Raw genomic sequence first — 23,755 nt, 5'->3', positions numbered from 1 at the left:
TATTGGATATTGCCATTTGCAGGGCTTTTTACCCTCATTTTATCAGAGGGTGAGGGGCAGGGATGGCAAGAGAGGAAAGAGAAAGAAGTAAATTTGTAATTAAGCTGAGACAACTTCTTTTTTTCCCCTCTCCCCAAACCAGCTAAAACGGGTTATTTCTTCTGTAGGAATTATATCTAACTGCCCTGGCCTGTGTTTGGGCAAGAAACCACCTTCCTTCTGCAGCTCTGGGCTGCATCATCCCTTCTGAGCCTCTGCAGCACTCACTTTAGAGGATGCCCACAAATCAACAGCCTGCATCTTTGCAGATAATGCTGAAAGGAGGCGAAGGCAGCAAGGCATTGAGCAGAGCTCCCATTAGGGAGGTTAACAGCAAACCTGCCTGCCCAGGATTACTGACAGAGTGTGAACAGAAGGTGCAGGCTCATTGCATATGCTTTTCACAGCGTGCACCGAGAGGGGAGCCTGTGGCTGGCAGACACCTGACACCAGAGCTGCTGTTGGGGTGGGAGTGCAAACAGGAGCTGGGTCTGGATGCATCCTGTGTGACAGCACAGGGGCACAACCCGGGTTTTGTTATCCCCAACGTGCCCACCCGGGAAGGCAGCACAGCCTTGCCCACCAGCAGGGCTGGGTCCCAGAAACCTGGGCTGTGGTACTGATCCCCCTGGAGAGCACTGCTGTAGGCCTGAGGCCCTGGAGAAGGCTTCCAAATTTGAGTGATGGAGTTAAAATCATGAGGGTGTAGTTAAACAGAAGTGTGTAAGTTCACATGGTGAAGAGTTTTAAATTTGGGGTTTTTGTAATACAGTGATAGGTATGGGACAAGACAGAGGATTTTGGGTGGTGTCTCAGTGCTCATCTTTCTTCTTCCTTCTTCTTCCTCTTCTTCCTTCTTCTTCCTCTTCTTCCTTTTCTTCTTCTTCTTCCTCTTCTTCCTCTTCTTCCTTCTTCTTCCTCTTCTTCCTTCTTCTTCCTTTTCTTCCTTCTTCTTCCTCTTCTTCCTCTTCTTCCTTCTTCTTCTTTCTTCTTCCTCTTCTTCCTTCTTCTTCCTTCTTCTTCCTCTTCTTCCTTTTCTTCCTTCTTCTTCCTCTTCTTCCTCTTCTTCCTTCTTCTTCCTTCTTCTTCCTCTTCTTCCTCTTCTTCCTTCTTCTTCTTTCTTCTTCCTCTTCTTCCTCTTCTTCCTTCTTCTTCCTCTTCTTCCTTCTTCTTCCTTTTCTTCCTTCTTCTTCCTCTTCTTCCTCTTCTTCCTTCTTCTTCTTTCTTCTTCCTCTTCTTCCTTCTTCTTCCTTCTTCTTCCTTCTTCTTCCTCTTCTTCCTCTTCTTCCTTCTTCCTCTTCTTCCTTCTTCTTCCTCTTCTTCCTCTTCTTCCTCTTCTTCCTTCTTCTTCCTCTTCTTCCTCTTCTTCTTTCTTCCTTCTTCTTCCTCTTCTTCCTTCTTTCTTCTTCCTTTTTCTTCATGAGTTTCAGGTAGTTGTTTCTGGTTCGTCAATCACTGTCACACTGAGGGTCATGGGAATCTAATTATTGGGTTGAAAGGATAAATAATATAGGTGTTCATTCTTTATTGGACTGTTTAGCTTTAAGAGACCTTGTAGCAGCTGGATCTTTCTCCATTTTCCTCATTTCTAGCAGAAGTGCTGCTGAACCCTCTGTACTTTTTGATAAAATTTAATAAACAACCACACCTGAACATGAGAAATTCCATTTCCTTCGTATATTTCTTAATCCTGGCTCTGAGTGAAGGCAGAAGAGACTGAGACAAATCACTAAATAAACTTCCATTGCTGTTACACGGGGTGTTCCTGCCACCCTCCAAGTCCCTGCTTTTAAATTAGAGATGGAACCCAGCTGGGAGTGAAAGGGTTGGGTGGGATGGGACAGGGATCCCCCTGCTCTGCTCCCTGGGTCACTGCACCCACCCTGCAGAGGGACCAGGCACCAAGCACATCACTGGCCTTGCAACAGGACCATTACCCTCAAAACCAGAGTGATCCCATCGGTTTCCACATCAGACACCCAGCCCCCAACAGCTCTGCTGGGATCTGCTCAGCTGGGAAATCCCAGTGCACTCCTCTCATTCCTCCTTTGACTCCTTGTGAAATCTGGGGTTCAGTAACCCCTGGGCCAGGGGAGGATGAGAGTCAGATCTGTAATTCAGGCAAAGATAAATCCTCTAGCACCCTTTGTGATGCAGAGATCAGTGAGGCAGAACCTCAGGGGGCAGCTGTAAAAAAAAAAAAATAATAATAAAAAAAAGGCAATGGTCAATTATCACCTGCTAGGCAATGACAGTATTTGTTTTTAAACCAAGTTTTGCCCATCTTCCCCAAATATTACAGCCAGGAGTTGGCAGTAATGGGGGAGGCTGGGATTTGGGGGGAGCAGAGGAGCCCCAGGGTGCAGGGGAGATTCATAAAAGTGCTGGAGGAGGAAAAAGAGGAGGAGGCTGCAGTGTGTGCACAAGCCCCAATTGGTGGTTTGAGTAATGTCGTGTTGCCACTAGGGTGTCTCTGCAAACAAGATATTGCATCTCCAAAGAGTTCCTCACACAAATAAAAAGCTAAATAGAAATGATGGGCTGACTAGCTGAGCCTGTGCTTTTTACTTTTATGATTGAGAAATAGTTGTTGAAATTGTCAATAAAAATAAATAAAATTAAGTTTCCCTAGTTAGGTGTGGAAAGGCAAGCCTACCTGTCTTTGCTGACAGGCCTTTTTGTTCTGTGTTGGCTTTTATATATGTGAAAAAAAACATTGAGAGCTTCCAGGGAGCTGCACTGGGGCGGTTATTGCCATTTTTACATCCTTTATATGGGCTTAAATCCATTTACAGATGTGCTGTAGACAGAGAGACATTTTTTACAAGTAATTGTCATGTATACAAGGGTCCTTATGTGTCACAAAAAGATCTCACTTAAGAGAAATAAATGTGCTTTTCATCTTTTGTTGGCAGGAGCGGTGGTGGTTGGGAAGAGGGTAATTGGTGATCTTTTCCAGTCTGATAACCAGGACAAATAGGGGGGAGCAGAGTGGCGTTGCTCTCCTCCCTGTTTGTTCTCGGCTCAGTGTCAGGGCAGGGTGACAAATGCCAGCACCGGGCTCAGGGGCAGGGCAGGGTGACAAATGCCACCAGCAAGGTCCAGGGGCAGGGCAGGGTGACAAATGCCAGCACCGGGCTCAGGGGCACGGCAGAGTGACAAATGCCACAGCCGGGCTCCAGGGCAGGGCAAGGTGACAAATGCCACCAGCAAGGTCCAGGGGCAGGGCAGGGTGACAAATGCCACCAGCGGGCTCAGGGGCAGGACAGGGTGACAAATGCCACAGCCGGGCTGAGGGGCAGGGCACTGTGACAAATGCCACAGCCGGGCTCCAGGGGCAGGGCAGGGTGACAAATGCCACCAGCGGGCTCCGGCAGGGTGACAAATGCCACAGTCGGGCTCAGTGTCAGGGCACGGTGACAAATGCCACCAGCAAGGTCCAGGGGCACGGCAGGGTGACAAATGCCACCAGCGGGCTCAGTGTCAGGGCAGAGTGAGAAATGCCACCAGCCGGGCTCCAGGGCAGGGCAGGGTGACAAATGTCACAGCCGGGCTCCAGGGCAGGGCAGGGTGACAAATGCCACCAGCGGGTTCCAGCGTCAGGGCAGGGTGACAAATGCCACCAGCGGGCTGAGGGGCACGGCACGGTGACAAAAGCCACAGCCGGGCTCCAGGGGCAGGGCAGGGTGACAAAAGCCACAGCCGGGCTCCAGGGCACGGCACGGTGACAAAAGCCACAGCCGGGCTCCAGGGACAGGACAGGGTGACAAATGCCACAGCCGGGCTCCAGGGCAGGGCAGGGTGACAAAAGCCAGCCCCGGGCTCGGGCAGGGACAGGAGAGCGCTGCTGCCCCGGGTGACCCCGCCGGGCTCGGAGCATCCTCCCGCAGCGCCGCTCTCACTGCGCTCCCCATCGGAGCTGCCGGGATGCTGAGCTCTGCCTCTTTATTGCCTTTATTTGTAGGTTAGGATTTGCTTTTGTAATAAGTCCCGCGTGGCTTTTTCCTTTTTTAATTTTTTTCCCTTTTTTCTATTTTTTTTTTTTTTGAAGGTTATTGCTCTTCTCAGGTTTAAAAGACTCCCCGGAGGCAGCTGGAGCTGTGATAACATTGTGCATCACCCGTACCCCGGCGTCCTGGAGGGGCTGTGAGGCTGCAGATCCCTCCTGCAGGGGCACAGGGCACTGGGCAGGTGCTGGTGGTCCAGGGCAGAGCTGTGATGTCCCCAGGGCCCCTCAGGGATGCCATTCCATGGTACTGCTGCAGAGGAGGATGTCAACAAGGCAGTGCAGGAAGCCTGGTGAGCACTCAGCAGCCAGTTAGGCTGGGCAGTAACAGATGCAGGCAGCCCTCGCTGATGGAGGGTTAAAGCAGGTCACAACTCAGGCCAAATAACAAAAGGCAGATCCTTTATTGCATAGATTCACTTATAAATCGTTTTCCAGTCAATAAAAGGCAAAGCAGGAGCGGGGTTGGAGGCCTGAGGTTGAGAAAGGCTTAAAATGATACCAAATCCCTGTCTGCAGCACATCACTTTCAACAATTCACAATTTGTTCAGTAGCTGCTTTATGCCAGCAGGTGCCTCATGGCTCATGGGAGGTGCATGGATGGAGCATGGCCTTGAAATCAGGGACAGGTGAGCAGTAAACCTGGCTTGATAAATAATGGATGAATTGTGCTTGGTTTTGCTGATGATGTAGTGACCTTTTGGGAGGCAAGAAACAAAGAAACAGCAAATGACCAGCAATACTGATGAACAGGCTAAGTGAACTGGACACATCATTAACACCAGCATACCAAAATAATTACATGCAACCGGGAGTCACACGGTCAGCAAAAAGTGAAACGAGGAAGTGGTTCTGTGTAAATGGGAGTTTTCCATCTCTCAGCAGCCAGGAGAGCTCTGGGGGATGTGGGTTTGGGGTGCTTGGTGCAGCTGGACTTCAGCCCCACTCACTGCCAGGAGCAGAGATGGGGTTTGCAGGAGTCCTGCACCCAGAATGGTCGAGATGAGGTGGTGTAGAGAAACCCCCAGAGAGCAGGAGTTATCTTGTAGTGTAGGGAGAAAAGCCCAGAGTGCCACATGACTGCTCAATACTCATCTTAAAGACAGGCACATCAAATTTTTTATCATCTTAAAGATTTAAGACATCTTGTAAAGATGTAAAGACAGCAGATTGTAAGATTGTAAAGACAACAGGTCAACCCCAGGGCAGCCACCTCTATTTCAGGCAGTGTAGTGATCCTGGTAAGACAGCCCAACTAGATTTTGTGAATGACCAGATATTTGACTGTATCAAGAGTCTGCTTGCTCTTCCCTGTTGGAAAACATTATCACCAATGGGGATCTGTTGGCAGGGAAGTGGGGAGAGACGCTGCTTTTCACATCTCATCTGTTTTCACACAAAACAAGAGTTCCCATAATTGGTTATTCATTATTCCCCCCTCTAATAAACTTTCTGCCATTCAGGCAGCAGGCAGGAACAGCAACACGCTGCTTTGTGCAGCCCATCACACATCCAGAGCAACAGATAATGAGTGGGCAAATCAAACAAGCTTCCCAAAAACTCCATCTGAATATTGTTCAGCCCAGTGAGTGCTCCTGAATAACAAACACATCTGCAGGAATGGAGCTGGGCTGCACTGGACTTGCAAACAGCATCAGGTTTGCAGTGAGTGATGGAAGCAGCATTGCTTGGAGGCTTCACTTCAGCAGAAATTATGATAATTTTCACTTTGTGTAGCACCTTCCATCTGAAGGTTTCCATATGCTTTACAAACTCAATTAATTAGTTGTGGTGAGACCACTCCCTGTTTATTTTGGCAGTGCATACACCCATTTAATGCTGATTATTCAGTGAGTATATATAATACATATAGTCTATATTCTATATTCATTCTATATTCTGTATAATACATTATATATAATATATAATACATAATATATCATATATCATATATTATTGTATAATATAATATCTTCTAATTATATATATTTTATATATATACAGTGCTGAATGTTCAGAGTGAATTTCAAACATTTGCACCCAGCAAAGCTCTGCTGGGGCTGTGGGGAGAGCCCAGCTCTCCTCACTTCTCAGCCCTCCTAGACTATATTTCTTCTCTTTAGCTTGAACTGGCACAAAACTCCATGAGAATCTTAAAATTATATTCAGTACACACCTATAAACACCATATTAAGGCTACTGAAAAAGAGTGCAAAATACTCTATTTTAATATTGTCTATATTATTATTATTATTATGGAATTATCTATCTATCTATCTATCTATCTATCTATCTATCTATCATCTATTTATCTATTATTTATGCTAATTATTGATTGGATTTGATGATCCGAGATATCTTTTCCAAAGATGATCTAAGACATCTTTTCCAAACCAAATGATTCTATGATTCTAAATGGGCAAAACTGGAGGGAGAAAATATAGCAACTTTTAGAAAACAATCCCTTTTACATTGAAGCAGCAAAATTTTCATAGTGGTTTGTTTCATTTTGCTTTTTTTGTTTTGGTTTTTTTTTTTTTTTCTTTTTGAGGTTTCCAAACTAAAAATAAACCAAGGAATTAATACCATCAGTCAAAAAGGAGCTGAAATACCCAGTAGAAAACCCACTTGGATTTCTTTTGATTTTTCTACGTATTTGGAGCACAGCACCAGAACTGGTGTGCATTTCTCAGCTCTGCTCTCTGGTCAGAGCAAACCCTCTGATTTTCACCATCCCCACTGTACCCAACCCTGCAGAAAAACAAGGAGCATTTTCCTGCTGCTGGCCAGGGCTGGGACGAGCACGGCTGAACAGCCAGAGCTGGCTGCATTGCAAGAAGAGTTAATCCCCTGCCATCTGTCTTTATTATGCTCCTATTGTTGGACACCACAGCCTGGAAATCCAGCAATGAAACCCAGTTGTTCCATGCCATTCATCATAGTTATTGCTGGAGTTGTGTAATGAAGAGGGGAAGTGCTGTTTATTGCTCTCCCCTCTTTAGAAACTATCCTTAGGGGTAGTTATGGATGGTTATTGGAATCAAGCACAGGACTCTGGGAGGTCCCCCCTTTGCTGTGTCTGTGTTGAACCATGAGGTTTTATGGGGTTTTATGTCTAATTTTGCTTTGAGGCTGGTCTGCTGCCTGCTTTTTGTTCTGCAAGCCCTGAAGTTTGGCTGCTTCATTCCTGGCATGAAGGTGAGCTGAAGGGAAGAGGAACCATTAATATGGTAAAAAGGCAGGAGGTGGGTGCCCTCCGGGGCTGGGAGAGCTCTGCCAGGCATAAAAGCAGCAAGTGTGCACTGCAGCCAGAGTTCAGGCATTGTCCTGCCCAGGAACAGAGCCCTTCAGCCTCTGAAAACAGCTGATCCAAGTTCAGGTGCTTTAGGTTACAGCTCTTCTCTCCAGCCATTTCTGGAGGCTGAAAATCAGACAAGACTCCAGCTGTGCAGGTGAGGGATGGAGGGGACAAGGGAATGTGAAAGAGCCAAGCAGAATTCTCACTGGGCAGTGCAATGCTTCTCACTGGGGATTACAAGGATAAAAATGAGAATGCATTCAAATAGATCTATAATGAAGGTCCTTCAATAAGTCATCGTGCCTGCACTGCACAGACAGATTTTGGAGATTTTGGGGTGAGACACACTCCCTCTGGGTTTTATGAGGCAGTTTCTGGACTGCAGGATGGTTGATCCCACACATATAATGCATTAAAGGACCTGAATTCCATGCAGAACTCAAATTGCCTTATGATTAGCTCTCCTGTTTTGATAATTTACACTGGTTCTTGCAATTACTCTGGGAAACAAAGAGATGTGGGTGCACTGAACCCCAAAAAGGCACCAATTCCCCCCTGCTCTGCTGCCCCACACCTTTGGTGTACAGGCAGCCCACAGCCTGCATGGGCTGCTCCTTGCTCTAGACACCAGCTTCAGGGAATTTTGCAGAGCCCCAGAGCTTATGGACCAAACTGGAACAAAAACGAGGTTCTGTGCCAGAAATAACACCTCTGGAAGGTGCCTGGTGTGCAGATAGATCCCAGCACAGCTTCATTATCAGCAATTTATTTGTGCTGGCAACAAGGGAAGGGTGTGAGGAGCCTGTGGGATAAGAAGCTGTGGAGAGGAAGAGCTGCCTGTCCAGGTCTCAGAGCCTGCACTCTGGCAGTGCTTCTGGGCATGGTGTGTAATAGGTATGAGATGAGCTCCAAGGGCTAAGGACATGGAAGGAGTCAGAGATCTCAGTTGTGTTTCCAGATAACGTCGAGCCTGTGCCTGTCAAAGCTGCTGCTGATAAGGGGATTCTGCAGAAAGTAATTAAAACTCGAGCCCCTGGTATTTATTTAAAGGGGAAACTCTTGGGACTTGATAGGATTTTGTTGAAATGGACCAGGAAGCTGATTCTTAACGTGCCACGGAAAAGCACAGAGAATTAAATCAAAAAAGAGAGGCCAAGCAAGTTTCACAGTGCCCTCACACAATCTGTGAGGCTGCAGAAGCTGTGAAGGTCTCTCTTACATGCTGAAAGTGCAGGATAAGTCAAACAAAAAAAACCCAAAAAGCACCCTCCTGGTGACACAGGAAAAAATTGTTCCTGGAGAAAGGTGTAGATCTGCATATGTTGACTTGGAAAGAAACGTGTGCTGTTATTTTGGATTTCAGCTCTCTTTCCCTGGGGTGGCTTCCATGGAAAATAGATAGATCTGAACAGACAGCTTTGCATATTAAGTACATTTTTTTGCTAGACACTGGTTGTCTGAGAAACTAATTTGTGACAATAGGCTATGGTTTAGTAGACATTATCTTAACCAGCTTGCAGCAAAGTGTGGGTTCAGCAATATCACCCCACTGCCTGCGAAGTCCCATCCAGGGCTTGGTGGGAAATTATGCCCAAGTAATGGAGCACTTATTGATGGGGTTTGCAGGCTCTGAGCCTGATGTATGGCTGGCTCTTTCAATTATGGAATGGCAGCAGTGAAGCATGGATTGTTATCTGCTGACATCTTGTACAGCAGAAAAATGAAAAGCAGGAATTCCTGTGTCAGAATTCACAGAGGAGTCACTCGGGACACGGAGAAGTATAAAGGAACAGATGAGGCAAAACAGAAAAAAATCAGCGTGGCTTAGGTCCCAAGAGCTGCCACCACTTCATCGTTTTCCATGGAGTCCCAGCACTGGGACAGAGTTTTAGAGGAAAGTGGTGTCACCTGGATTTTCCCACAGTCATGTGGATTTTTTTCCCCTCTGTCAGATTTAGGCAGAGTGTTGGGTGAGGCTGTCACCAGTGCCTGGGTGGGAAGAGAAGTCAGTGGTGTGAGGTTCTGGGCTGCTCCCAGACAGTCCCAGCCCTGTGCCAGGAGGGTGAGCCCAGAGCCAAGCTCAGAGCCAGGCACAGAGCCAAGCTCAGAGCCAGGCACAGAGCCAAGCCCAGAGCCAAGCCCAGAGCCCAGCCCAGAGCCAAGCTCAGAGCCAGGCACAGAGCCAAGCACAGAGCCCAGCACAGAGCCAAACCCAGAGACAAGCACAGAGCCAAGCTCAGAGCCAGGCACAGAGCCAAGCTCAGAGCCAAGCCCAGAGCCAAGCCCAGAGCCAAGCCCAGAGCCAAGCCCAGAGCCAAGCACAGAGCCCAGCCCAGAGCCAAACCCAGAGACAAGCCCAGAGCCCAGCCCAGAGACAAGCACAGAGCCCAGCACAGAGCTCAGCACAGAGCCAAGCACAGAGCCAAGCACAGAGCCCAGCCCAGAGCCAAGCACAGAGCCAAGCACAGAGCCAAGCTCAGAGCCAAGCTCAGAGCCAAGCCCAGAGCCAAGCCCAGAGCCAAGCTCAGAGCCAAGCACAGAGCCAAGCACAGAGCCCAGCCCAGAGCCAAGCTCAGAGCCAAGCACAGAGCCAAGCCCAGAGCCAAGCACAGAGCCAAGCCCAGAGCCCAGCCCAGAGCCAAGCACAGAGCCAAGCTCAGAGCCAAGCACAGAGCCAAGCCCAGAGCCAAGCACAGAGCCAAGCCCAGAGCCCAGCCCAGAGCCAAGCCCAGAGCCAAGCCCAGAGCCAAGCTCAGAGCCAAGCCCAGAGCCAGGCACAGAGCCAAGCACAGAGCCAAGCACAAAGCTAAGCTCAGAGCCAAGCTCAGAGCCAAGCACAGAGCCCAGCCCAGAGCCAAGCACAGAGCCAAGCTCAGAGCCAAGCCCAGAGCCAGGCACAGAGCCAAACACAGAGCCAAGCACAGAGCCAAGCCCAGAGCCAAGCCCAGGGCCAAGCTCAGAGCCAGGCACAGAGCCAAGCACAGAGCCAAGCACAGAGCCCAGCCCAGAGCCAAGCACAGAGCCAAGCACAGAGCCAAGCTCAGAGCCAAGCTCAGAGCCAAGCCCAGAGCCAAGCACAGAGCCAAGCACAGAGCCAAGCCCAGAGCCAAGCCCAGAGCCAAGCCCAGAGCCAAGCACAGAGCCAAGCACAGAGCCAAGCCCAGAGCCAAGCACAGAGACAAGCACAGAGCCAAGCCCAGAGCCAAGATCAGAGCCAGGCACAGAGCCAAGCCCAGAGCCAAGCCCAGAGCCAAGCCCAGAGCCAAGCCCAGAGCCAAACACAGAGCCAAGCTCAGAGCCAAGCCCAGAGCCAAGCCCAGAGCCAAGCAAGGGCCCTGCAGGAGCTCTAAGCTCAATACCGCTCTGTCAGGAGGGATTCCTCCTCCAGTCCTTCTGCACATTTTGGAACAGGAGATGATGTTGGAACCACTCCTCTCAGGGCTGAGCTCCCTGTGTGATGAGAGGCCAGGATGCTCGGGACACTGCAGAATAATCTCATTTGGATAAGGATACAAAGTAAAAAAATCCTTTGCAAGAGATCTTTAGTTATTGGGAACACACTGAACTTGCTCGGAAAAGCTGTTTTGAAGGACAGTCCCTGTAGGAAAGTGATACATCACAGACCCATCTGGAGTCCAAGATGGGAAATTTTCCATCTTACTCCTTTTTGCACCCTAATACTTCATTCTAATGACACCCCAATATGTCTTCAACTTACAGGAAAAACTCCCAAAGTGAATGGTGCAGCTTAGTCATGGAGGGAATTAGGTGCCTGTTCATCTTCAAGTCCATATTAACCCCTGTAAACTTACAACACAAGTCATGCTTCAGGTTGTAGCAAGATTCAGGTTTTCCTTTTAATCATTCTTCCAGGTTACTTTGAAATTAAAGAAAGAAATCTCATCAGAGATCGTATTTAGGACACACCCAGACAATCTGAGAATGATTTGAACACAACCTAGACAGTTACTGTAATTTCAGAGAGTTTATTTGATAGAAGCCACTGGACTGCAGCTTCCTGTCATCTTAATTAATAATAAAATGCATAATTTCATATACATGTAGAATTATCACAGAATCATAGAATGGTTTGGGTTGGAAGGGAACTTAAATCTCAGCTCATTCCAACTCCCAGCAGTGGGCAAGGACATCTTTCACCAGACCAGGTGGCTCAGGGCCCCATCCAACCTGACCTTGAACATGTCCAGGGATATCATATACAAGCTCAGACCCCACTTTAATATAATAAAAATTGGGAAATTGATACTTGCAAGAAACACCCCTGTGTAACACAGATCCAGCAGCTCTACCATGATTCTTTCTTGTCAAAAGAAATTGCTTTTCTTGTTAAAACAATGGTCCAAACTACCATTTCCAGGAGAAAACCATGCCACAGCTATGGGAAGGGAGAGGCAGTGATTTTTGCAGGATGTCAGGGATGAGCTCTCCGTGCCCTGTGACCAGCTTTGCCATCAGATAACAGCTCCTCCATCATCCTGCTGCTTGATCTCACCTCTCCTCAGCTTACTCATCTGCAAGATTCACCTAATTACATTAGTCAACTTCACTGAGGTGTCTTGAAGCTTAATTAAGTTCTGGAAAGCCCGTCAAGAGCTGCTGGCAGCATGCTCTGGGGAAGGCTTGAGATGAGAGATGGACACGAGGGAGGGCAATGTGTGTTTGGGTGAGCAGAATGGGATGGAGCTGTGATTGCCAAGAACTCCAGGCAGATCCCTGCTCTTGCTCCACCAGCACAAACATCCACTTGTGACAAATCCTGGTTTTGTGGGAGGTGAGATCATCCATTATGATTTCCAAAGAGCTGATTTGGAGAGGGGGATGCACTCTGCATGGCAGCACAGCAGACACAGCTGGGTTCCCTCCCCGAGCCTTGGCCAGGCTGGCTGATGTGGGAGCTGCCTGGGGCACCTGTGGCTGGCTGCTGTCAGCTCTGCTTTCACCCCCAGGAGGATTTTCACCTGATGCACCCCAAGGGGTGAATTGCCATTCATCGCTCCTCCAGGGGAAGGAACATATGGAGGCTCCAGAGGGACCAACTCCGTGCTCAGAATTGCCAATCAGGGGCTGAGCTCAGCTGGAAAACCTTGCCACTAACAAGGCTTCACGCTCCTCCAGCTCTCCTTGCTGCCTGTCAGCTGCTGAGGCTGCTTTGAGCTGCTCAACAACCCCCAGCACCAGCTCGTTACAGAGAGGTGCTAACCTCTGCATATTTTAGGTGCAAGCAGCTCCTATTAGAAACACCCACAAGGTATTCCCTGTAACTTTGCAAAATTGGATGGCCTTAAAAATGAAATATTTAGCTGGGAAGTAAGAAAAAAAAAAAAAAAAAAAAACCAGGTTTCTGCTTTTTTTTTTTTTTCTGGAGGAAAATTTCTCAGGTTGTTGTATTTGGAGTGTGTAAATACACCTCTCTCCTTTGAATCTCTGCATTTTCCCTGTTTGTTTACGCTCCCTTTGCTGGGAAATGCCCTGTTATTGTTTCCTTCTGCTTTCCACAGCGCTTGAAATTACTGGCTGTGCAGGAGGAAATTAGCTGGTAATTAAAGGCAAGTTAATAACGATTCCCACGGAGCCTGCCCGGTCCTACAGCTGGGAGGAAGACACTCTGCTCTGTGGTCAGGCACTGCTGCCCAAGCAGCAGGTGTGACATGGAGGGTGGCTGTCACACCTGGTACCTGCTTGGAGCACACACAGGCAGGACTTGAAACCTTTCAAACCCCAGCAATTAGAGATAATGGCATGATATCAAAACAGGACAAGTAAAGGAGCAACCAGCAGATTGTTTTTGAGTGGTTCAGAAAAGGTGACTCGAGGAAAGAAAGCTTTGGGTTCAAGCTTGTGGTGTGTCACCTGTGCCTTTACCATATTTCTAATTGTTTTAGGCACCATTAAAATTGGAAAATGCTTGGAAATTCTTTATTAGAAATTGAGTTCAAGACTCTCAGCTCTTTCCAAAGTGCCCAAGGCACAAGGCTGTCTGCACAATCCAATCCCTTGGCTAGTGGTCTGATCTTTGAAGGAATATGAGTGGGATGTGTTTGGGTTTTTTACAGCTGGAGAAAACCTGAGCACTTGCTAGAGGGAGTCCCTTGAATTTTCAGTGTGACTTGAACATATTCTTGAGGTAGATTTTAAGATTTTAGTGCTTTCAGATGTTGAGGATGAGGTCATGAGGGCAGCTGAATGTGTTGACTGAACACTTTGTTTTTTAAGGAAACAAACCTCAGACACTCAGCTTTCTCTTCATGCCTGCCTGTTTCACTTATGAGACTTCAAAATCTGTTTGGTCATTTCCCAGGCACTGAGGTGCTGGATGTCAAATATGTGAATTCCCTGTGTAGAGCTGGGCAGCAAATCCCCTCTCCTGTGTGCAGAGACCATGGGCATGGTTCAGAACCTGGTTCAGCAGGGAGCAAGGAAAGGGAGCCTGAGCTCTAGACTGCAATAAAAAACAGAACAGAAAGTCTCAGCAGAGCCCCAGTTTCACCAGTGACCTCAGCAGCTGGCCAGAGTGCAGCCCTGATGTAAGGATTTCTCTCCTGGAACTGGTGGAAGCAGCAGCACACACTTGCAGCTTTGTGCAGAGCTGGGACTGAGAGCCCCTGGCAGGGCTGGGCAGTTTCCTGAGAGCCCAAAATCACCTCTTGAGATCAGGATGAGGGCTGGATTCCAGTGAACCCAGAAACCTGAATAAAAATGGTGATACTGAAGACTTCTGCCCAGCTCCTGCTGTACCCCAAAGGCCCTCAGCTCCATAGATTACTCTTTTTTTAATATCTTGAAATTCCTGGAGGTGCCTGAGGGCAGGGCTGAGGGGCTGGATGTCTCCAGGGGCAAAGCATGACCCCAGCAGCACCCTGGGCATGGAGATCATCCCTGCTGGGGAGAGGCTGCTTTGAGCTGCTGAACAACCTCCAGCACCAGCTTGTTACAGAGGTACAGGTTACAGGCAACCTCTCCATATTTTAGGTGCAAGCAGCTCCTATTAGAAGAGATCACTGAGGTCACTGGTGAAACTGGGGTTCTGCTGAGACTTTTTATTCTGTTTTTTATTGCAGTCTAGAGCTCAGGCTCCCTTTCCTTGCTCCCTGCTATTACACTCAGGTTCTGAACCATGCCCATGGTCTCCTATTAGAAGTCCTGGAGGGCTTCTCCTTTTCCACAGAATCATGGAACTACCAGGGTTGTTTCACAGGGTTGGAAGGGACCTCTGGAGGTCATCTTGTCATCTCTGCTTCTTCTGCCCCGCCTGAGCTTTTGTTCTTCACAGAAGAGCCTGCACCCAGCCTATGGAGAACCATTTCTGACAGGCTGAGCCCTGAACAAAAGCTGTTCTGGGCTGGGTTACAAAATAAAACCATGAGCTCTGTGCAAGGAAAGACCCAGGGCTCTCTCACCACCACCTTTAACAGCCCAGCTGCCACAGCTTGAGGACTGCAAGCCCAAAGGGGGAGAAAAACCAAAAGACACCAAGGAGGGAAATGAAAACTTGGAAAATTCCTCAAATGGTTAAAACAAACTCCTCAGGGGAAAAAAAAAAAAAAAAAAAGAAAAAAAAAAAAGTGCCTCTTCTTTTGAAAGGCTGCAATTACTGTGGATAGGATCCATCTCACCTGATGGCACCCAGGTCTCAGCATCTGCACCGAGCACTCAGATCTCATTTACCATCAATGCAGAGAAATGGGCACCTCCAGCAGGCAATTGCTCTCATCTGGAGGTGGTTGCCTAAAATAGGTCAGACAAATCACTGCAATTTCTCTCCACTTACACATTTAAGAGACTCACTCCAGTACAGACACTTGTCTTGTGGACCTGTGACACCAGGTGAGATGAATCCCCCTGAAGAGGCAGGACCCATCTTCTGAAAGCAGGGAGGGAATGGGTGGGGCTGTCCCAACCCCTGCACTGATGGCACAATGAGTCAGTGTGTACAAAAAAAGTGAATAGCTCCCAGAACATGTCAACCCCAGCTCTGACCATTTGGAGGATTTGGGAACATTTAAAGGGGTGATTAGGATTAATCCATTTACCTGAGTAAGTCCCTTGGAGAGCCTTGGCTGTAAAACAATATTGGTTATCAGCATCCTCCTGAGATGATGTTCTGTGAGTTCTGGAAAGGAGATTTTTTTTCCTCTGAAACAGCCTCTTCACATTTTCCCCGAGTGAAGTATTTTGCTACTCAGATTTGTGATTTAATAATCATAAATAATAGAGCCCTTAGTGCTATATTTTTAAATGACTGAATGGTGAGAATCTACTTTAAAAAATTGTATGAATGCCTATCACTTGTGTGCATATAAATGTATTCAATTAGCACTCAAATCTTGAGTTATCTCCTGATGGAAGGCAAAACCTTTTGAATTCAGTCCCATGCAAGAAATACTGTGTCATTTAACTCACAAAAGGATGCCATGCACTTAACAGATAATGACTGAAGAGGATTTTGCTGTATTGCCTGTTCAGCTGCTTGTGAGGACAAAGAAAATAATTCCCCTTTTAGGATCCTATGGGGTAATGAGTGAACCCTCTCCACCCTGATCACACTGAGGAGGGAAAGGAAGGAGCCCAATGGGCTAAAGGGGCTGCAGTTTCATTGTCATGGTCCCCCATGTGCTTTCCATGTTTTGTCTGGGATGCTAAGCCAGTGGCTAACCTGTCTCTGAACCTGCCACCAGCACACAGAGATTACTCACCCTGGATACTGCACTTCAGCAAATGCAGAATTAGCCCTGGCTAAGTAATCTTGTTAGCGTGATTCAGTGTTAAATGGATCTCGATTAAATGGGCCTTTATATTGTCCCAGCTGGAGATGATAAGCCCCCACAAGGAAATGGCAGGAGACCGAAGGAAATTGCTTTACCTCAGAATTGGGATGTTTAACCCCATGAAACACTTTCTGTCCCCCTCTGCTGTTGCTGCTGCTCCCTTGTATGGCACCATTTCCTCTGGGGACAGGAGAGGCTCAGGCAGGGGCTGGAGCATCTCCCTGACACCTCTGGCCAGGACAAGAGCAGGGTGGCTCTGATGGGTGACTCCTCTGTGGCTCTTTGCTGGAATTAATCATCTCTTTCCTATCACAGTGCTTTGTCCAACCCCTCACTCAAGATGTTGGTGCTGGGGCACCTGAGCATCCAAAGGTCAGAGCCACTGCTGCCACCAACCATTTATTAAGCTTCAAACAGCACCCAGGGAGAATCTTCAGCCTCATCTTAACAGAAATGGATTGCTTAAACGTGCCACTGGGGCTCGTTGGGAATGGCTTGGGGTTTATCAGTGTGAGATAGGGATCAGCCCTGTAGCACAGCCTGACACTTCATTTCCCCTCCTGTTGGATCTGGCAGTGTGTGCACAGCCTGGGGAGCAGGGAAATGGCATCAAAGTCCCCCCAGGGACTGCAAATGCAGAGGCAAACTGGGGGCACTGGAGTGGCAGGGATGGATGGAGAGCTGGGACCCAGCAGGAATGTCCAAAGTTCCCTCCCCTGCAGTGGGAACCAGCTCTGCCCTCCTGCTGGTCTCGAGCAAGGAATGGGGAGATGTGGGGTTGCAAGGTGAGAAAGAGAAAAACAAACAGATAAAACACTTCACCTGTGACCCCTGCTAATGTTAGGAAAAGGCTTTGGGGACAGATAACAGTGTGGACATCAAATTTCCCATTGTACCCACACATCAGTGTGTGCTCTGCCCCTCTCCTCCTGCTCTCTGTTATCGAATACATTTCCTCTCTCCATGTCTGATGTGACTTTATCCTCACAGAGACCCTAACAGGACACATGGAAAATCTCTGCTCTATAGCAAGTCAGATGATCTGATATCTTTTTTTCCCAGACCTTTGACAGAAATATGGTAAACATGCAATTATTCGAATTTTTCCATAAATTTTGCATTGGAGGTGGATTTACATGCTTGTGATATTTTCCAGGCGTGAATCCCAGCCCTGTGAGGCAGAGAATGGTTGCAGATGGGCAAGAAATGATATAATCTATTAGAGATTTCCTTCATTATCCCTCTAATCAAGGCTTCTATCAGTCTCCTTTGATGCGCTGCTGGAAAAAAAAAGATCTTCAAGTAAACTGATGCTGGAGATAATTAATTAACTTGCCATCCTCTTGCCTTACAGACAGAGACAGTGTAAGAAAGAAGAAGTGTCCTTTGCAATTACTGCTCTGTGGTTTTCCATCCTGGTGCTGACAGCTTGTAGGGCATGAAGTGGAAAAGCATTTTACCAAATTTTGAGGCTTTGGCCATCAGTTCCTTCACTTGAGAATATTTTCTCCTGCTTGTATTTCTTATGTTGTTGGATAACACTCCTGATGGTGAAAAATGGATTTAATATTTGAACAGTTAGAGTTGGATGTAGTTTAGCCTGGTAATTTTATCTTCTTTATGCTTTCCTTAGAGCAAATATCCCTATCTCTCCTATCCTCAGATTATTGTACAGGAAATCTTTTGTTAGCATAGAATAGAAAATTGAGATTAAGAGCTGGGTCAGTGGAGTAATATGGGTACTGCAGGTTGCCACAAGTATTCCCAATATTTTTTCTAGGGGCTTGGTAGGGATGGGGAATGATTTCTGCCTTGGGAACCCATCATTTACATGTGAACTTCTCCTTTCAAATATTAGTGCAGTCTCAAGCCCTGCAAAGACATGGTTTTCCTTTCTAGTATTTCATTTTCTCTGCCATCTCAGACCAAACCTGCAGCAGGAGCAGCTCTGCAATCCACCAACCTCAGATGATTTTTTTTCTTTTACAAATTATGTCCCTTTTTTGCTGAGGTTTTCCTGTGTTTCCAGTTCCCTGAGTCTTCAAAACATCATTTCAAATTCTAACTAGGTTAGCTCTCCTTAAATTTCTCCTTTTTGGTGCTGCATGAGCAGCCAGACAGGGGAGAGCACGGCTGAGCAGGCAGACTGACAGAGCTTTGAACAGGATGCTGCTCAGAGCTGATCCCAAACACCAGCAGCAAAACACTGACAAGAGCCTCCCTCCAAAGGAAATCTCCCCAGAAATATCAAGCAGTAAAGCAGAGTGGAAAAAGCACATAATAAAGGCAAGGCTGAGTTTAGAGTGTTTCCTAGAAAAATCAGGGATTCTGCTGATTGCTGTGTGTGTGCAGGGTGGGTTCATGACAAGGAAAAACTTGTTTTGTTTGGGTTTGGTCACCAGGGGCTGGTCAATTAATTAATACTTGTAGGAGTTAGTAAAGGCTAAAGAAGTGAGGGATAGTGCTGCTAATGCAGCACAAATTGGTTCTTTTTTTCCTGGGAAAACCCTGCAGCCTGACAGAACCAGGTTTCCTTCCTGTGAAAATGCTGAAGAAAACCAAGGGGTGCCACCATGCACAGTGTTTGCTCATCCACGTTTTTTCATGCATTTCCTCCTCTCCCAGGTGCTGGCAGGCACTGTAAGCTCCAGGGAGGCAGCACAGGGCTGGGACAATAAATAACTTTAAACAGTATTGGGGTGCTTCACTTCCAGCAGTGATGGCTCTTCTCTCCCCCTAGGGAGTGGATGAACTTTAACTGGTGGATGTGCCCTCCCAAATGCTGTATCTGCTTTTTTTTCCCCAAAAAATTATTAGCACATTAATGTGAATTGTGAAGCAATTACAAAACTGGTGTGAATTAATGCTGGGGTGGTTCTGACTGGCCCCTGATGAGCTTGGGGTGAGGGTGAGTGCTCTGGAAGGTGGGATGTGCTGGCAGGGTTTCCATCACCTGCATGCACCTCATGTTGGGTTATTTTTGGGGGGAAAAGTGCAGTTCCTGGAAACCACAGGTTCAAACCTCCAAGAAAAGCCCCACCAACACTTTGCTGTTTGAAAATCATTCTGCCAAAGCAAAGAAATGAATCAATATGGGAGCAAGTGTTTGAAGAGTATTTTTTTTTTTTTTGAGTGATTTGCTTCACTAGGCAGATTTCTCTCCATCTCCCCACGATTTTGGGGCAGCTGCAGGTCCAGAACAGTCTCAGGAATTGTCCAGCAGCAGCTGAGTCAGCCCTCAGTAGCTGGAGGCTGTGATAATTTGCTCATTGGAAGACCAAAGGGAACAGATGATTTTTGGTAAAAAATAGTCACCTTTAGAAAATCAGAAAACCTCCCCCTTGCTGACTGTTTTTCTGGAATGTTTTCATTTACAAGTCTTTAACATTGAAGTTGCCAGTTTTGCAAGTAACTGCCTTGCAAACTACAAATCCTCATCTTGGCCTGTAAGGATATCCTGATGAATGTCCTTTCTCACACACTCCTTGCATGCAGAACTCCTAAAAAAAAAATCTGCTAATTAATTTTAAGCCTCTTTGTGGGGCAAAGCCTAAGAACTGGATTTTCCAAGAGACCAGGGGGTCCATCTGGTGCAAAAATCTCTCTCCTATGCCAAGGTATTTGTTTGATGGTGGGGTTTAGCTCTGGATGTTTTGGGCAGAGGTTGTTGCACTGACCAGCTGAGCACATTTCTCAGCATGGTGAGGGGATGGTGACAATGGCAGAGGGGTTTTCCTGCAGGTGTCCCATGCTTGGGCATGTGCACAGTGGCTTTTCCCTCAATAATGGGGTCACAGCTGATGGCAGTGGGGCAAATAAACACAGTGTGAGCTCAGTGAAGCTTTCACAGGTTCATCCCCCAGGTTCCCTTGAAACCCCTTTAAATAAAAACTCTCCCAAGCCTGTCTGCTCTGGGTGGGTGTTCTCTGGAGGTGCCTGCAGCTGAGAGGACACACAAACCAACTCCCCACACCTCTGCCCTTCACCAGCCAAGCCAGATTTGGCCAGGAAATTCAGAGTTTGGATAGCACACACCTGTGTTTTGCATCTCCCATTTTCTGTATCTCTCATTGTCTCAATCCCCTAATTCTGATTTTTTTTTTTTTTCTTTTTCAGCAGCTCATTATATCCATGTTAATGAAAATTTGCTTGAATTCCCCAAAAGATTTGCATTGATTTTTGGGTTGGAGAGAGGCAGGGAAAGCAACAGCATCAACAAGGAGACCTACTCATTTGAACTTAATCTGTTCCTCTGTCCTAATTAGCAATACATTTGCTCATGGAGAGAGAAGATTTTGATGATTGGCAAAATAAAATAAACTGGGTGGAGAGAACTTTGCAAGTCTTTGAGTGAGTGTGGTGTGCAATGAGTGAAAGGAGAAAATGAAATGAATGAGAGAGTAATGCAATTAAACACAAAATGCATCTTTTCTCCCCATCTAGGAGCATTTCATCCTTTCTGACTCAACTGAAGCTTGGCAAGCACTTGTTCTTTGTTTTTTATGTCTTCCAGCAAAGGACAAACCACCAGCCAAGCCCTTACTGGGAAGCAGCCTTTGAAGGGCTCTAGAGCAGGTTGGGATTTTCCTTTAGATTATATCAACAACAAATATTTAATTGTGTGTTTGATGCTGAGCTGTGCAGAACCTGCCTGGGAGGGGCTGGGCTGGCTTGGCTTGGCTGTGGCTCAGCCTAGCAGAGCAGTTTGCAGCCTCTGGTTTATTTTCTTCCCCCTTTTTGGATGCTGCTAAAGGGTTTACTGGGCAGGGAAAGATGCTCCATCCCACATCTGTGTGTGTAAAATGCACTCACAATGTGAGTGATGTATTATTGTCTGCTTGCATGTGACCACCTTGAACACCTGAATTAGGAGAAATTCTCCTTGAATTAGGAGAAACTGGATGTTGTGCCATGTGTCCTTCAAATGATTATTTCAGATATTTGCAATCTTGACAAGGTTTTCCTGCAAAGTCGATGATAGGAAATAATTTTCATTACATGGCCAAAACAGTCTGTAAAGCACTGAAATCATTAGGAACCTAGTCATGCTGCTAAAATCCAACTGATTATGCTCAATTTTGTTTGAACTTTTTATTCCTCTCCTGCTATCTTCCCTTGGTTAGTGGTCAAGTGTAACTTTACCTCCAAGCTCAGCCCTGTGAGACACAGCTTGTGGCTGATTGCATCTGCTGGGGGGGAAAGAGGGGCTTTTACTGGAATCTTCCTGTTAATTTTTGTGCATAAATTAGGAGAAATTAAAGCTGTGTGTGGCCCATGTAGCTGGTCATGGCTTGGCCATGATGTGATGCTGAGTGAGCACCACACCAAATAGTGCTGAGTGGCCAGAAAGGGTCTGGTGGCTCTGCTGGCAAACCATTCCCATGGGAGCAGCTCTTGGGAAAACCTGTGGTAGCTCACAGTGCACATGGAAGTGGGATAGAAAGATCAGAGTCAGTGGTTTTCTGGATTTCATGGCCAGTTAGAACTTTATGGCCTGATCTTTTCTTTCTGAAACAAAGTTAGGAGAACAAAAATCAGTTGAATACAGGGCTTGCTTAATGCAGGTTCTAATGTGCTCTCCCTGTATTCCAAGACAGCCAGAAATGATGCAAACATGCTTTGGGCAATGCTGAGCTAATCAGCTGCTTGAAAGGCAGTGTATTTTATCCTCAGTTGGGTCCAAGTTATCATTTCTGCAGGATGTGGGGAAAGCAGGCACATTCCAGCCTGCCAAGAGCCAGCCAGCAGTCCTGGGATGGGATGGGATGGGATGGGATGGGATGGGATGGGATGGGATGGGATGGGATGGGATGGGATGGGATGGGATGGGATGGGATGGGATGGGCATTCAGTGGCTCTGCCAAGAAAACAAGGCTGCAGATCCAGCTCTGGATCTGCAATGGAGGCAACAGCAGCAAGGGAGCACAGCTGGAGAGCCACAGCTCACTGCTTTGGCTCAGCATCCCTCACTGCTCTGGGGCTGGAATCAGAAGCCTTGCTGTGCTGGATTAGATTGCTCTGCTGGATTTTCATGTCTGTGCAGTGCCCAGACACAGCCCTGTGCCTCATTAGCTGGAGGCTGGTTCAGCAGGGGCTGGAGCTGTGCTGGTGTCAGCAGCATGTGCCCAGGGGTGCCAGGCTGTTTGCATTTCCATGGGCCTGCATTGCTCAGCACATCCAGGCATGGGTGCAGCTGATAAACCTGTCTGATAAAATTGTTTAATCAACAGTACCAGGGCCCAGCACACTGTAATAAACTGCTCATCTCTGGAGTTGCCACAGCATCCTCCTGGCACATATTCTGACACTTGATCACCAAACCATGGGAGCAGAGAGGTTCTCCCAAAACTGGCCCATTTTCTTCCACATTCCATGCCACTCATAACCCCAGGAGTTCTGTGCTCCTGGGCACCCCAATATTGGATCTGCCTGAGCTGAGGCTGGGGGAGCAGAGCCCTGAGGAGCTGGGGGGCACAAGGAGCACTTTGGGGCACGTTTAAATATTGCAATGGGGCAGATTTGGCTACAGGTCAAGTGAGGGCAGCCTCAGGGGGTTGGCCAGATTGCCTTGGCTGCCTTTAAAGGGTTTATCCCGAGGGGCAGCTGTCCTGTGTGAAATCCTGCAGCCAGGTGGGCTCCAGCCCAGCTCACAGCAGCTCTGGGGACTGTGCCTGGGCTGGCTGTGGGGCTGGGCTCTGCTCAGGGTCCCACCCAGGCAGCTTTCCTTCCAGGAGCACGCTGCTGAGCTCTCAAGACCTGTGGCAGATTAGAATATGCTGAACTGTGAAGACTTGTCTTAATTAATGCTTTATAAGCTAGAGCTGGGGAAATAATCAATAGTGAATCATCTACTCGGCAAATTCAGCTCCTTTCTGCAGGCCAGTTATCTGTAAACAGCTTGCAGTTTTCTCCACTCATTCATTCATTATTTACAATTATTTCCCAAATAATTCCTTCAAATTGCTTTTGGTCTGCAGCTTGTTTGCAAGCAGCTCGTGGCAGGTGCCTGCTCCTCACTACTCAAGCTGTGATCATTAGTTTTTGGTGGGACAAGCAGGTTAGGTGGCCTCATGCTGTGTCCCCCAGTGCAGCAGCCCAGCTCTTGCCATCCTCCTTAATGAATTCACAATAGCTTTGGGCAGACATTCCTTGCTTCTCGTGCAGCATCCCTGCTCTCTGCCAGCAGCCTCGTTAGTTAAATCCTTCGTTAGGAGGCTTGTCAGGGTGCAGAGGCTGCAGCACACATTCAGAGCCCATCTCATCTGGATTTTTCCTGATTGGCTCTATTGGCCATATGAGTAGCAGGATCTTCAAAATAAGCAATTCTTAGTGACCACTGGTGTTTTCAAACTCAGGAACCTGCTTGGTAAGAGACCATCTGTGCCCAGTCTTGCCCTCACTGCCCCAAACAAACCCAGCTGCTGTCCAGGCTCACACCAAGCTGGTCTCTGCAGACCCTCATTTAAACCTGTCACTGTGCCCAAAGTGATGCAGCCCTGGAAGAGAAAATCACCTCCAATTCCAGGGCTCTTTCCATGGCCTGGCTTGCAATGTGCCTTCTCCTGTTAAAATCACCACACCAGCGCAGCTCCAAGGCAGCTGTGGCAGTTTTGATGATTAAAAGG

This window comes from Oenanthe melanoleuca, chromosome 18 (assembly GCF_029582105.1).
Source record: "Oenanthe melanoleuca isolate GR-GAL-2019-014 chromosome 18, OMel1.0, whole genome shotgun sequence".
Classification (NCBI taxonomy): Eukaryota; Metazoa; Chordata; class Aves; order Passeriformes; family Muscicapidae; genus Oenanthe; species Oenanthe melanoleuca.
This window is presented reverse-complemented; position numbering follows the sequence as displayed.